The sequence below is a fragment of the Lissotriton vulgaris genome, chromosome 5 (assembly GCF_964263255.1).
Source record: "Lissotriton vulgaris chromosome 5, aLisVul1.2, whole genome shotgun sequence".
In the NCBI taxonomy this organism is placed as follows: Eukaryota; Metazoa; Chordata; class Amphibia; order Caudata; family Salamandridae; genus Lissotriton; species Lissotriton vulgaris.
In genome coordinates, this window is record NC_141693.1 from 104,787,686 (window position 1) to 104,803,811 (window position 16,126).

A 16,126-nucleotide genomic window follows, 5' to 3' on the forward strand; every position below is an offset into this window, starting at 1 on the left:
CTGATCTTGTGACCTTCACCTGCTCTTGCACCAAAAGATAACTGCGAGTGGCCCTTCGGGCTTGTAGGCGCTATACTTATTTGAAAACTTTAAAATTGCATACCACTGGTTCTAATGATTGGATTTTTGTTGATTGTTGTCAAATAATTAATTCAAATTTTACTCTGTTTTTTCAAATTGATGTGGGATTTTTCATTATTCTATTTTCACTTTATAACTGTTAGAAATGTTGTCTAAATACTTTATTTCCTCTAAGTTAAGCCTGACTACTTTTATGCCAACCTACCAGAGAGTAAGGCGAAGGTTAATTAGTGACTTTTTGTGGTTCATCCTGACAAGGATTGTGGCTTCAATTGTACTTATCAATGCAAGGTCAGGTTGGAACCATCAACTATCGGAAATTAATCTGGAAACCAAATAATAAAGGTCTTATCAGAGCTTCAGCACAAAAACTGGTTATTGAAGGCTTCCAGGAAAAAACCTCTATATCAGTAATTGATCAGTGGGTAAACTTTATATGTAAGTTAGTTAAACAACAGGATAACTGTATTGAAGTTAGGGAGGGATACGAATCACTGACAGAAAAAAAGGAAACAAAAATCAACCTTACATACACTGTGCGGAAAATGAAACGCACTCAAAATAAACTGAGAAAAGAGCTGATAAAATTCCCTAACAAAGAAGAAACAAAAGCCAACATAAAGGAGTTAAATCAAAACATAAGGAAATTAATCTGGAATGAAAAAACCAAAGCTAAGAATGATCTATGGACCAAAATGTTTTATGCCTGCAATCAAGGAAATTCAAGGGAGTTCTGGAAGATGATAAACAACTTAATAGGATAAGATAAAGTTGTAGTAGCATCAGTATTAACTGAGACCGAATGGGTGAACTTCCTGGCGCACCATTTGAACCCGGATTGCAAGTTAATAAAAAATTAAATCAACCATATAAGGAAGGAAAGTTCTAATTCAGATCAAGAAAACGGACTTTAAATAACTCAAGATCAAGTACTTAATCTAATAAAAAAGCAAAAAGATGCCCCTCCAGGTCCAAATGGTATCCCCTTTGCCTTGTACAAGGAGGATCCAGTTATATGGGCGGATTATCTCACCAAGGTTTTTAAAGAAGTAGTCCATTTAGGGGTTATACCTGAATCTTGCGGAGGGTCCCTAATATCCCCCATTTTTAAAAAGGTAAATTGGGCCCTCCCTGAGAACTACCGTTTAATAACCCTACAGGACACGGATGCAAAATTGTTTGCAGGGATTTTGTTGATGAGTTTATCTGACTGGGCAAAGGATATCAACATTCTCCCACCTAACCAAACCGGTTTTATTAAAGGCCTAGGAACAGCTACTAACATCTTAGCCCTCTCCGTTCTAATCGACAAGGCAATTTTTAAAAAAAACAACCATTGTACTTATGCTTTGTCGATTTTAAATTGGCCTTCGATTGTGTGGATAGAGAACTATTATGGGAAAAGCTACGAACTCAGGGGAATTCACCCTTACTATTGCACCTGATTCATCTCTTGCATTTACATACCTGGGTCAGAGTGCGCATCGGGAATGGGCTGTCACTCACCAATGAAATACCAACGACAGGCAGACTAAAGCAAGGGTATGTATTGACTCCTTTATTATTTAACTTGTTCTTAGCCGACCTGACAGAGGCCTTGAATGATACAAATGCTTATCCACCAAAGATTGCAAACAAACACACATCAAATCTTCTCTATGCAGACAATGTTATTCTTCTAAGTAATACAAAGGTGGGCCTGCAACGCTTAATAACGCGCACATTTGAGTGCGCAATAGAAAACAGGATAGTAATAAATGAAACAAAATCCAAAGTTATGGTCATTACTAAAACTTAAGACAGAAACATAATTCTAAATGTTTTTTGAGAAAGCAGCACTTGGAACAAGTAGACACCCACAGATATCTCGGTGTCATTTTCAACGACAATGGAAATGTTATCCCTCAGAAACTCAATATCAATAGGAAAGCTAATGCTTTAACAGCTGCATTTAGTACCATCCAAAAATCAACTAGTGACCTAACATACCGACCTCTTCTTAAGGTGATATCTGCCAAATTGTTACGCTCTCTAACATATGGTAGTGATGCCCTAAATAAAAAGCTGCTGTCATCATCAACAATGCTATCTCAAAAACGTTTAGATCTCTTTTCCATCTTCCTAGCAATGCATCGCAAGCTCAGATTAGGCTTGAATTTGGTTTGAACAATCAGCTCTACGTACGAAAGGGCCATGCAATCAAAGTTTGGAATAGAGTGAAAAATGACGAAGACAATTTAATGTCCCAGTTACTGTGGAAAGAAATAAAGGAAATAACAAATCATCTGCCTGGAAATATCTGGACACGGCTCTGGACGAATTTGAGCTTAGGGAGATCTGGGACTCCATCATAACCCAGGAATCATTTAAGAAAGTTGTGAACAAAACAACTGATTACCTATCATTAATAAGCGACAAGGCCATCTTAGTCAAAAGAAAACATGCATGTTCCATAATAAATGGCTACTCAAAAAAGATGGTTCAGCAATATCTTGACAAGGCATGGTCATTGAAAAGTAAACAGACTTTTATTAAAGCAAGATTTGGAGTATGGCCGGGCCAATCCCATGCACGACCGTGGAAGAAACTTGAAGGCACCATATTGTATAGGCTTTGTAAATCAGGTGAGGAAAATATTATCCATCTCTTGTGTCTCTGTCCTGAACTAAAAAAAGAAAGACTAATTATATTAAAAAGGCTATTTAACGAAATAGGGATAAGGACATGCAGACAGGCATTGTTTCGTTGTCTCTGTCCAGATGATATACTCATCAATTCTGCTTTGACAACATTTTTAGCAAAAGTATGGGAAAAATTAGAACTGCATGAAACTGTAAACTAAGAATGATTACTTTCCTTTTAAAGTCTTAAACACATGAATTTTATTACAAACTTTTTTGTACTAAAGATGTATATAATTTTAGGGACTTATTGCTATCCAAATGTACATAATGGAGTATTTTATGAATTCTGCTTTTTGTAAAGATTTTAACTAATCACACAATAGAGGTAATTTGATTTGATTTTTATTTGATTGTGGCTGTTGCTTTAGTAAGGTTTAGCACCCTCTACCAACAGCTTTTGCTGAAGGGGTAAAACACATTTAACTGAGGTGCATTTGACATGTGAAAGAATTAAGGGACAGATGTACCAAGTCATTTAGTGATTGCATAGACTGGGATTTGCTATTTGTCAATGCTTTGCAAGCGCAATTTTGGTCACAAACCATAGAAGGTGCCCATTTGCAAAGCTCAAGGGATCCCCTTGGGTGGCTTACCCCTTTCAGTGAAAAAAATAAATATATTGGGAGGGGTAGTGCTCCAGGGTATGCCTGCAAACTTTTTACATATTTTCAACTATTGCAAATTTGCTTCCGTTAAGGAAAACGAGCTCCATTAAAAAAAAAAAAAAACTTTAATTAATGTGATTACAGATATGGGACTCTGATGAGCCCAGCGGGGTACCATCCCTGCGATGAGACTACCTCATAAATATTTTGAGGTAGACCAAATTGCGATCTACTCGAAATGATGATTTTGCAAAATGAACTATTAGTACTCAGAATTGATTTTGCAAAAATAAGTGCTCAATTTGCGACCACTTTTTTGTGAATTGGTACCTTGTACACATGCCCACTATATGCCATCTGCATCTGTGCCAAATCAAAGCATCTGTGACGCATCAATGCGTAAACTGCATTGTATTGGGGACTGTAGGCATGAAATCCCCAGTCTGCCAGGGAGATAGGACACAAGTGTGAGGGCCTTTCGCTGTTAAAAGCAACTTAGAATACAACCCTTTGTTACGCTGTCGCCGATTTGTTAAGCACTTAGTTCTGCTGTGAGGTTAGAAATACTTTCTTTTTACATGAAAGGTAAGCACTGGGCTGGACAGTACAGTACTATGTCTGTAGTTTGACTTTTGAGTTCTGAGCTCTTACCCCCTCACTACCTTCCAGAGAAGCCTCGAACTGTTCACCCTTGCTATAGTGAGAGTCAAGTGCAGAGGGTGAACGTGCCCACTTTGCAGACCCGTAGTAGGAAGAATCCCAGGACAGTAGCGGAGCGGCAAACAACCTCAGCTCCCTTGGTGAGGCCACAGTATCCCTTGTCTGCCCTGTGCCCCTCTCAATGGTCTGATACTTGGTCATAGGGTGTAGGTTTTAGGTTTCTATTAACAATACATGTCTTCCAGGCTTTCACAAGTGTCTCCAAAATGACTGCACAAATTGCAGCAGCGCCCTGAGGAGTGACCTTCAAGCACTGATTATCAGTAAAGGAGTCTCCAGTATGTACAAGCTACTCACACACCTTCTCTGTCTGCACCCCTGGCATTGATGAAGCATATAACTCAAGCAGACCTCCAACAAGCATTGCACCAGGGCAGTGTGTCTGCTTTGCACCGGGTCACCTCTGGTGGAGTCACCTTCTCATGGTTTCCCATCAGCAGCCTGCTGCTGAGCATCATTGGCTGCCTGCCAGGGGCGAAGGCAAGATTCAGCATGACCTGCATAAAACACAACGTCTGCAGAGCATCAGTCCACGGGGTCCAGGGATGCACGAAGCAGGCGGGTGCAGATGCTCTAAGGCAGCGAAGTTAAGAAGGGATTCCATCACAGAGACCGAGCATCTGTGTCCCACTACACAGACACTCAGTGAGTTGACAAAACCAGGGTGAAACATTATTTTAATGAAAGAAAGTGTTCAACAACACAAAGTAATATTTGCCAAGTTTAAAATACACGTGTCCTCCCTCACACCAGAAGGTAATCTTCCTATACCGTTTCTCTATTGCTGCTGAATTTTGATCTTGCTCCATTGCCTGGTTTGGGAATGGTGCACCTGCACACTCGGAACAGGCCAGATGTTTATTTAAAGCCCAAATTACAAAGCCCTGAGCACGCGCCAGGTCGAAATGCACGAAGCTGGACTTACCAGTGTCCAACTCACTTCACAAAATCTTACTCGGAAAGAAATTTACAACGGAGTGATTTTTCTCGAGTTTGGTGCAACGCAGGCCTCTGTAAATCATCTCACAGAGTGGAGGGAGGCACTGTGGGCCTCATTTATGAGAAATGACGCATCGCTGCGTGAAAGCAGCGATGCGTCACTTCTCAGTGCGCACTCCTTGTGTCATGATTGATGCGTCGTATTTATAATATGACGCATCATGTAGCAAGGAGTTACAGATACGTCAGTATTTCTGACGTATCTGTAGGCGCAAAAGTGATGCATTGCTGGAATGTGTCACAAAAGTGATGCAACTCCAGCAATGTGTACTTTCACATGTCAAGTCAAGTCAAGTCAAAAAATTTGTATAGCGCACTACATACCCAGAGGGTTTCAAGGCGCTTAGGAAGGGGAGGAGGATTATTTGTCAAATATCCACGTTTTAAGCTGCTTTCTGAACGCTAGGTGGTTCTGGGTGAGGCGAAGGTAAGCGGGGAGTGAGTTCCATGTTTTAGCAGCCAGGTATGAAAAGGATCTGCCTCCCATGGTGGTCTTGTTGATGCGAGGTATAGTGGCGAGGGCTTGGCTGGAAGAGCGTAGTTGGCGGGAGGGGGTGTAGAAGGACAGTCGAGAGTTGAGGCAATCTGGTCCGATGTCGTAGAGTGATTTGTGTGCGTGGGTAAGCAGTCGGAAAGTGATTCTCTTATTGACCGGTAGCCAGTGGAGGTCTTTAAGGTGGCCAGAGATGTGTTCGTTGCGTGGGATGTCTAATATGAGTCTGGCTGAGGCGTTTTGGATTCGTTGGAGTTTCTTCTGGAGTTTAGCGGTGGTACCTGCGTAGAGGGTGTTTCCGTAGTCCAGTCGGCTCGTGACCAGAGCATGGGTGACTGTTTTCCTTGTTTCGGAGGGGATCCAGCGAAATGTTTTTCTGAGCATGCGAAGAATGTTGAAGCAGGAAGAGGATACGGCGCTGACTTGTCTGTTCATTGAGAGTGAAGAATCTAGGATGACGCCAAGGTTCCGTGCGTGGTCTGTCGGGATGGGTGCTTTTCCGAGGGCTTCCGGCCACCAGGAGTCGTCCCAAGCAGAGGGGGATGTGCCTAAGATGAGGACTTCTGTTTTGTCTGAGTTCAGTTTCAGACGGCTTTGTTTCATCCATTCGGCAACTTCTTTCATTCCTTCGTGTAGGTTAGTTTTGGCTGGGGTCATTGGTGAGAGAAAGAATCAGTTGAGTGTCGTCCGCGTAAGAGATGATGTTGAGGTTGTGTTGGCGTGCGATGGCCGCGAGGGGGCTCATGTATACGTTGAAGAGGGTGGGACTGAGTGAGGATCCTTGAGGTACGCCGCAGATGACTTCAGAGGCCTCGGACTTGAATGGAGGAAGGCGGACTCTCTGGGTTCTTCCGGTGAGGAACGAGGTGATCCATTCAAGTGCTTTTCCTTGAATTCCGATGTTATTGAGGCGTTGTAGAAGGGTGCTGTGGCAGACTGTATCGAATGCTGCAGAGAGGTCGAGGAGGATGAGGGCGACTGTGTCTCCATTGTCCAGTAGAGTTCGAATGTCGTCTGTTGCTGCGATGAGGGCGGTCTCAGTGCTGTGTTTTGCTCGGAAGCCAGATTGTGAGGGGTCGAGGGATTTGTTGGCTTCGAGGAAGGCGGCGAGCTGGTTGTTGACGGCTTTCTCGATGACTTTGGCCGGGAATGGAAGAAGCGAGATGGGGCGGTAATTTTTGAGTTCGGTGGGGTCCGCTGTTGGTTTTTTCAGAAGGGCGGTGAGTTCAGCGTGTTTCCAGTCTTCTGGGAAGGTAGCGGAGTTGAAGGAGCAGTTGATGACGTCTCGGAGGTGCGGTGCTATGACGGAGTCTGCTTTGTTGAAGATGTGGTGAGGGCATGGGTCTGTGGGGGAACCTGAGTGGATGGAATTCATCAGGCGGATGGTGTCCTCAGTGGAGATTGGGTTCCAGGCGTTAAGGGTGTTCACGGGGGGAAGATGGTCAGCAGATGGTGGGGTGGGTTGGTTTCCGGGTTGGTTGTCAAAGCTGTTGTGGATGTCTGCGATCTTGTTGTGGAAAAAAGAGGCTAGGGAGTCGCAGAGGGTTTGAGAGGGGGTGATGTCGTTGGAATTGGCCGAGGGATTGGAAAATTCATTGACGATGTTGAAAAGTTCCTTGCTGTTGTGGGCGTTGTTGTCAAGTCGATCCTTGAATGCTGTTTTCTTGGCTTTTCGGATCAGTTGGTGGTGAGTGCGGGTGGCGCTTTTGAAGGCGTCCTTGGTGTTGGTGGTTGGGTCTTTTTTCCAGGCCTTTTCAAGGGAACGGCAGAGTTTCTTTGACTTCTTGAGATCATCGTTGAACCATGAGGCTTTCTTGCTGCCAGGTTTACTTTGACGTTTTTTCAGTGGAGCTAAGGTGTCGGCGGTGTTGGATAACCATAGGGTGAGGTTGGCGGCGGCTTCGTTAGCGTTAGAAGAGAGGGCTGGGGTGTTTTGAAGGAGCGATGCGGAGATTTGGTCCGTGGTGATTTTGTTCCAGTTTCTTTGCAGGGTAGGTTGGAGGTGGATGTTGGGTTTTGGTTTGTTGTAGGTGAAGTGAACGCAGCTGTGGTCAGTCCAGAGGAGCTCCGTAGTGTGGCTGAAGGAGACATGATTGCTGGAGGTGAAGGTGGGGTCGAGAGTGTGACCTGCGAAGTGGGTGGGGGAAGTGACTAGTTGTTTAAGTCCGAGGTTGGCGAGGTTGTCCAAGAGGGTGGTGGTGTTGCGGTCGTGGCTCTTTTCAAGGTGAAAGTTGAGGTCTCCCAAAAGGATATAGTCTTTGGAGGGGAGCGCGTGTGGAGTGATGAAGTCCGTGATGTCTTCACTGAATTTTGCGCGGGGTCCTGGTGGTCTGTAGAGGAGGGTGCCTCTGAGTGTGGTCTTGGGGTCGATGTGGATCTGGAAGTGGAGGTGTTCGGAGTTGGCGAGGTTGGCGTCAGAGCTGGTTGAGATGCGGATTGATTTCTTATGGACGATCGCGATTCCTCCTCCAGTGTGGCTGGTACGGTCTTTGCGAGTGATCTTATAGTCTTCAGGGATGGCAATGGTGATGTCTGGTGCGGAGGAAGCATTCATCCATGTTTCCGTTAGGAAGGCGATGTCTGGAGAAATGGTGTCTAGTAGATTCCAAAGGTCAATGGCATGTCTGTGGACGGATCGGGTGTTGAGAAGGATGCATTGAAGGTGATTGGGGTCGGGGATCTGTGCTGTGGGCGTAGCGGAGATGTTGACAGTGCTGCTGAATTTGCAGGTGACGCAGGAGAAAGGTCCATGGGTTTGTCCAGGGGCGGCTTGGATGCAGTTGGGAGCGCGGCCGGGGTTAAGGGCTAGGAGGGAGGCGGCATCGTAGGTGATGCGGGAGGGCTGGGCGGCGCGAGAGGCAGGGGGTCTGGCGCTGGGCGCGGTCCAGGCGCGGACGGGCGTAGACGGGCTTACCTTTGGCGCACCTTCGGCGAGACCGCTGCGCGAGACCGCTGCGCTAGAGTACATCTATCATATGCGGATAGTGGAGGGGAGGGGCGAGGGAGGAGCAGCAGGGAGGCGGGTGCGTGGTGGAGGGGGCGGGCTATAGGCAAAAACAACAACAACACGGATAATGGCGGCTGAAAACGCGAGTTCAGACCGGGTTGGCAGAGAGAGATTCTGTCAGTTTCAGTTATTAGACCAACGAAGCAGCAATGCGGGCTAGGCAGCACAGGCACACTGAATAAATGAGCAGATGCAGGCACAATCGAGCTAGCAGGTAGGCACGCCGAAAATAATGAAAGTACAGTTAATGGATACAATAGGGTAATGCTACAGGCACTTTCGAGCGCTAAAAGGGTCAGCAGCGCGTTAATGAGATCCACAGCGCAATGCAAACGATACCAGTCCCAATTAGGCAGGAGTCAGCAGGGCAGCAGGGAGCGACCACTTCTAACGAAGTCAGGGCGGTCACAGCGCTTAGGTGGTCGGGAGAGACCTAGTCTCTTAGTGGGAGGGAGGAGCAGCAGGGAGGCGGGTGCGTGGTGGAGGGGGCGGGCTATAGGCAAAAACAACAACAACACGGATAATGGCAGCTGAAAACGCGAGTTCAGACCGGGTTGGCAGAGAGAGATTCTGTCAATTTCAGTTATTAGACCAACGAAGCAGCAATGCGGGCTAGGCAGCACAGGCACACTGAATAAATGAGCAGATGCAGGCACAATCGAGCTAGCAGGTAGGCACGCCGAAAATAATGAAAGTACAGTTAAACGCCCCCCTTGCATACATTATACCGAGCGCATGTATAATGTGGCGCAGGGGTTTACAAAGTGACGCATCTACCTAGATGCGTCACTTTATAAATATGGCGCAACAAGGTGCATTTTTTACGCCACTGGTGCGTCATAAAAAGTGATGTACCGGCAGCGCAAAAGTGACGCACAACCTCATATATGAGGCCCTGTATGTCGAGGAGGCATTAGAAGGACTGAAATAACCCGAGTCTCATGGGACTGCCTTCACTTCTAGGAGAGAGAGAGAGAGAAACTTGTTTATTTAGACCATAGTCTTTTAAACAATACAAACAAAATGCAAACAGAATCGGACAAAGTACGAGCAGACAAAATATTACTACGTCATAAATAGTTCAAATTCATATTTGTTAAAAAGAAAAAAGAGAAGGTTAAAAGAGGGTAACACCTCCTGATACACAATTCATTAAACCCAAATTTTACCAAAGTTTTCACATATCTGGAAGAATAAAAAGACAAATTTAAACTTTATAAAAAGCTTAAAAGAACTTAAAATCAGTGCCCATCCTTCGATATCTCCCTTCCAAAATCTTTTACGGCCTTCAGGAATTTGCCCAATGCAATTGCAATTTCTAGCGAATGCATATCTGTTAGTAAGCATATCGCATGGGCACGTGTAAATGTCTTATGTGATAGGAATATAGGACGTAAAAACAATTTCCTTAAATCCTGTACAAATGTGCAATCAAGCAAAATGTGCAACATATCGTTTCTTATACCACGCCCACACTTACAATTACCTTCTGGGCCAATCAGTACAGATTTTAATTTCCCGTCTATCTTCCAGGGGTTGATCCCAACCCGGGTCCTTAATATTTCATGTCGTAACCCTTGGTTAGGCAATGTTTCCAGATAAGTAAACCAGCCTTCATTTACCCATGAGATCTTTAACCACTGGACCGACTTTTTCTCCTGCATGTAATTCAGGTCCTGTGCCCTTGAGAGCGACTGGCCTTGTTCCCTAAGTGCTTTCTTTGTAAAGTCGCCTATCAGGGCGTTATGGATAGATCTCAATTTAAGACGCCCTGATACTTTCTGGAGAGTGTTTCTCACCTCCTTTGCCCAGCCAAGATTGCTTGTCTGGATTTCCTCTCCACACTAAGCATGGGCGAATTTTGTGAATTCGCGATCCGCAAATTTGCGGATTTGCGAATTTGCGATCCGCAAAATTTGCGAATTTGTGCGAATTTGCGGATTTTTGGTTTTTTGCGTGTTCGCGGGTTTTTTTGCATGTTCACGGGTTTTTTGCGTGTTCGCGGGGCTTTTTGCATCTTCGCGAGCCGCTTGCATAGCGAAGTTACCCATGCAGTCGTTTATGGGAGAGGGAGAGAGAAATAGATAGATAGATAGATAGATAGATAGATAGATAGATAGATAGATAGATAGATAGATAGATAGATAGATAGATAGAAAGAGAGAGAAAGAGAGGGAAAGAGAGAGGGAGAGAGAGAACGAGAGAAAGAAAGAGAGGCCGGATCTCTGAAGGGCCAGATTCCTGAGTTGCCCCTACAGAACATACAGCTTTTTATTTTTAGCAAAATGCATATGAAAATTGTGCTGTAAAGGTCTCTTTTAGTTTAACCCCTCCTGACAACTCAAAATGGGTGTATTTGCCATCCTCTCCCTTCTTCCTGTTTTTTATATCTGTATGTGCTTCCTGATGAGGTTTAATTCCTTGGACAGGTGCCTCGTTGCCTACTTGTAACTATTCTCTGACCCTGCTTCAAGGGTCAGAGCAGGGTCAGAGAATAGTTGCAAGTAGGCAACGAGGCGCCAGGAAGCAATTAGCAGCAGGTGCCCAAGTTGAAGTTAATTTGTTTGTAACCCTTTTGTAAAAGGTTACAAAGAAATTAGGTTCAACTTTTGCACCTGCTGCTGTAACCCTTGCTTGGCTGAAAATTCGTCCCCGCTGATTCGCGGATTTTACCGCGATTTTGCGAGATTCGCGGATCGCGAAATCGCGGAAAATCCGCAAATTCGCCCGCGAAACGGATTTTACGCCCACCCTTACTCCACACCATTGTGAGACCTTAGGTGTCACTCCTGGGTCTTGGCGCTTCCAGAATCTTGCTAGGGCCATTTGAGATTGTACACTCCAAGAAATCAGCCCTAGTTCCATCTTATTGCTTGAACCATTGTACAATTAGGTAAAGACAATAACATTTTTAAAAATTTTCCCTCTTCCTGATCCCACGTCTGTTTACCGCTCAAGTATAACACTTGTGCACCATACAATACTTGGGGGGGGGATCATTGCTTCAAATGCCTTTATCATTGGTTTATGTGTCATGTCTCCATATTATTTATTAAACTTTTTTAGCCCACAAGTGGATGAGAATGCTTTTGCCTTTTGAGCCTCCAAATGGGTGCGCCATTTTAGTGCACTGTCAAACCAGAGGCCTAAATATCTATATTCCTTAACTGTCTCTAGTTTGTCATCACCCAAAAACCAATTGAAATTCTTCTTACTCTTCCCAAAACATAAAACCTTAGTTTTTTCCCTATTTACAGACAGTATTTTCCTATCACAATAGTGTTTAAAAGCGGTTAATTTCCTTTGAAGTCCTATTTCAGTTTGATCCATGATCACAAAGTCATCAGCATAAAGAAGGCAAGGAACTTTATGGCCATTCATTTTTGGACTTGCACTTCTTTCTACTTCAAGTGCAGCGGGGAGATCTGCCAAAAAGATTGAAAATAACAGGGGTGCCAAGACGCACCCCTGTCTAAGTCTAAGTCACTATTAGAAGCATACCTGAAAATCTATGACTGCCGCAGATTTTCAGAATTCATAGCCAATGTCTTTTAGCAAATGCTTTAAGTAGAGGCATGCATGTAAGACATTGGAGTATTCGTTTATGGGAACGAGTACCTTCCTCAAGTAATAGCCAAAACCCTTGTCGGGGTGAACCCTTAAAGTCACTACAATAATCTGAGCTCAACCCCTGGGTAGCTGGGCACAGAGCAGACAGGCTTAACTTAGTGGCGATGTGTAAATATTTATGCATTGCCAACCCAATGAGAAAGTTAAAACACAGCACAAGAAAAATCCCTAACCAATTTAGAAAAATAAAGTTTACTATTTTGATAACTTAATTGGCACAAAACAACAAAAATACAATAAGGGAAACTGGAGTTATGCATTTTTAAAGCTTAAATGTGAAAATAGTTCCAAGAAGAGTTAAGCACCAACAGAGCTCATCTGGTTGTGCTTGACTGGTACATATGTGCGAGTGCAGGCTCACCGCGATCAAGTGTTGGTTGGACATTAAAACCAGGTTTGACCCACTTGGACGTTTTACCCTCCACTTAGGGCCCGATGTAGGTAATATTGATTTACCGATTTTTAATTACCGAATTTTACCGATTCGGTAATTGAAAATCGGTAAATCAATGTGGTTGACATGTAGGTATTTCCAGATGTGGAAATACTGATTCTGTAACATTCGGTATTTACAGATTCTGTAAATACAGAATCGGTATTTCCCATTGATTCCTATGGGCTTCAAAGCCCATAGGAATCAATGGGAAATACCGATTCTGTATTTACAGAATCGGTAAATACCGAATTTTGCAAGGGTGCAGGGGGTGTCACTTTGACACCCTCTGGCACCCCACAAATAGGCATGTGCGCCATGTGGCACACAGACATGCCCTAAGGACATGTCTGTCTGTCACATGGCTAGGTGTGCATGCACACCTGAAATCGGTATTTTACCACACAATAGGATTGTGTGGTAAAATACAGATTTTGTAGGGCCTTTGGGACTCAGAAGAGTCCCACCTACATCTGAGATTTACCGAATCGGTAAAAATACCGATTCGGTATTTTACAGAATCGGTAACTTTACCGAATCGGTAAAGTTACCAATTCTGTAAAATTGTGCCCCTACATTTCAAATCATGTATACTGGTCGGTAACGGCCGAAAACACCGATTTTCGGCCATTACCGACCGACCTACATCTGGCCCCAAGTCACTGAAATGGAAGTCAACAATTCTCAGTAGGACAAGGCAGCAGGCATCAGACTTCAGCCAAAGATGGCTCAACCTCATTGGATAACCATTGGATGAGCTCTCGGTGAATCCGTTGACTTTTGAATTTAACATCCCCTCTCCGGTCGGATACTTTTCGTGCTTTCACCCAGTGAATATATTGAACTTTGGACTCAGGGTCTGATTTATATCTTGGGGTAAGGCAACCTCATCACAACGGAATAGCCTTACCGCCAAGATAATTGTCTGCCCGCTCGACTTAAATTCAGGCAGACAATTGGTGTAACCATAGCAGAGACTTTGCAGTCTTTGCAATGGTTACACCCCACCGACGGCCCAAAGGAGTATGGGCTGTTGGAGGTTGTCCTCTTTGTCTGCCCACCTAATTTAGATTGGCGGTGAACACGCAGGTCAGTTTTCACTGCCCTACACTGCCAGGAAAACCCTAGCAGTAAGGGGCAGTAAAAATGAATTTATTTGTGTTTACAAAAAAAAACCTGTTTCAGGACTTTTGGGAGGAAAATTGAACAGAATATGTTTGAGGGATAGCTCCATCATGTTGACGGAGCCGTGCATCAAACTGAAATATGCATTGACAGGAACCGCCGTGACAGTGCTTCTACCCAAAGCTTCAGAAATGATTGCTGACTTGGGAGTAATTTTTTTAATTTGAAGGACATGGACTCCGTCAGGGTGATGGAGGAATTTGTCATAAGTGTTGCCTTGTTTTTTGGTAGAACACTGACTAGTCTTAGATTTAGTATAATCAACTTAATCAAGTAACTTTTTCTAATTGACAAATATTTTATCCAAAGTGGCCCTTCAGCTGCTTCAATTTTTGGGGTAAATATAGTCAGTGATGTCAGTCCCATACAAAAGGATGGGTGGTTCTTTCAAGTTATAGTTTTTTTCTGTGGTTGCTCTATCTTCCTCCCTGTACTCTCAATAAAGCAGCTTAAATCGTTACCACTAGCTAAAGGCTGAGCTCATTGAGACTAGAATTGGCCAGAATACCTTACTTCTTCGACAAGGCTGCCAAAGAGAAGTACACTCAGCAACTTTCTTTTTAAGAGATGTATTCAAGTACCAATGAAAGGTGATGATTCGAGACAGCCTGGTTTTAGATTTATCATCCTTCAGACTCTTTTGGAGGTCAATATACATTAACTCAAGTAGGACAATGCTGTCTGCCAATCATTAATGGCAAGAGATAGAGATAGGAAGTATTCTTGGGGGTAAATGCACAATTATTTAGTGTGCATGGTAGATCTGATAAGTAAATTAAGGATAGAAGGGAAGCTAAAAGCACTCTTAATGTGATTCATGATGCAAGTCATGTTTTGTTGGTATTTTGAAAGGATGCGGTCAGAACTTGACATCAAATGCTGGTGTGGATTTCACCCAGAAGGGTCAGAAGGCTGTTTAGTTCTCTTAGGTTCTTCTCCATTAGTGGAAGATGTACAAACAGCATTGCATATTCTTCAACTCTAAGGTCAACTTGCTCCTCCTTTTATTTGAAACCTTTTTTGAAATAGTAGAAATACAGCTGTTCCGACGCAGGTCTGTCATTGGCAGAGAGATGCTTTGCCACTTGGGCTGAACTGAAACATTAAATCCCCACTGTGAATGGATAATGAAACTGGCATTGTGGATAAAATATATTAGAACATTGGAATGTTGAGAGCTCCATTGCAGACAATGGAGTGCTCCCTGCTTCTACGGGCCGGTAAAGGCCCGCAGAGCAACATTCCAATGTCTTACAAAGGCCTCTCGGAGCTCGAGGGGATTTAAATCCCCTCGAGCTTCGAGAGGCCTTTGTTTTATTTGTTAGAACATTCTGCCCTCTAGTGGCAGAATGTTCTAATAGCCTTATAGCTCTTCGTAGCAGGGCTATACCTGCTATTAAAGTCTTGTCCCTTGTTAAAGTCCTTCGCCTTCGGCTCGGGCCTTTATAAGCCGGTATATCCCGCTATGGCGGGCTATACGGCTATATTCTATAGTCTCCTTGTCCTTTATATTTGTTCTTTAGTCTCCATGTCCTTCATATATGTTCTATAGTCTCCAGGGTCCTTTGTATATGTTCTATAGTCTCCAGTGTTCTTTATATATGTTCTATATTCTCCATGTCCTTTATATATGTTCTATAGTCTCCAGTGTTCTTTATAAATGTTCTATATTCTCCATGTCCTTTATTTATGTTCTCTAGTCTCCCATGTCCTTCATATATGCTCTATAGTAGCCAATGTCCTTAATATATGTTCTATAATCTCCATGTACTTGATATAAGCTGTATAGTCTCCAGTGTCCATTATATATGTTCTGTAGTCTCCAGAGTTCTTTATATATGTTCTATTGTCTCCATGTCCTTTATATAGGTTTTCTAGTCTCCAACGTTCTTCATATATGTGCTATATATAGTCTCCAGCATCCTTTATATATACTCTATAGTCTCCTGTGTTCTTTATGTATGTTCTGTAGTCTCCAGTATCCTTTACATATGCTCTATAGTCTCATGTGTTCTTTATATATGCTCTAGTCTCCAGCGTTCATCATATATGTGCTATATCTAGTTTCCAGTGTCCTTTATATATGCTCTATAGTCTCCAGTGTCCTTTACATATGCTCTATAGTCTCATGTGTTCTTTATATATGTTATAGTCTCCAGTGTTCATCATATATGTGCTATATATAGCCTCCAGTGTCCTTTATATATGTTCTATTGTCTCCATGTCCTTTATATAGGTTTTCTAGTCTCCAACGTTCTTCATATATGTGCTATATATAGTCTCCAGTGT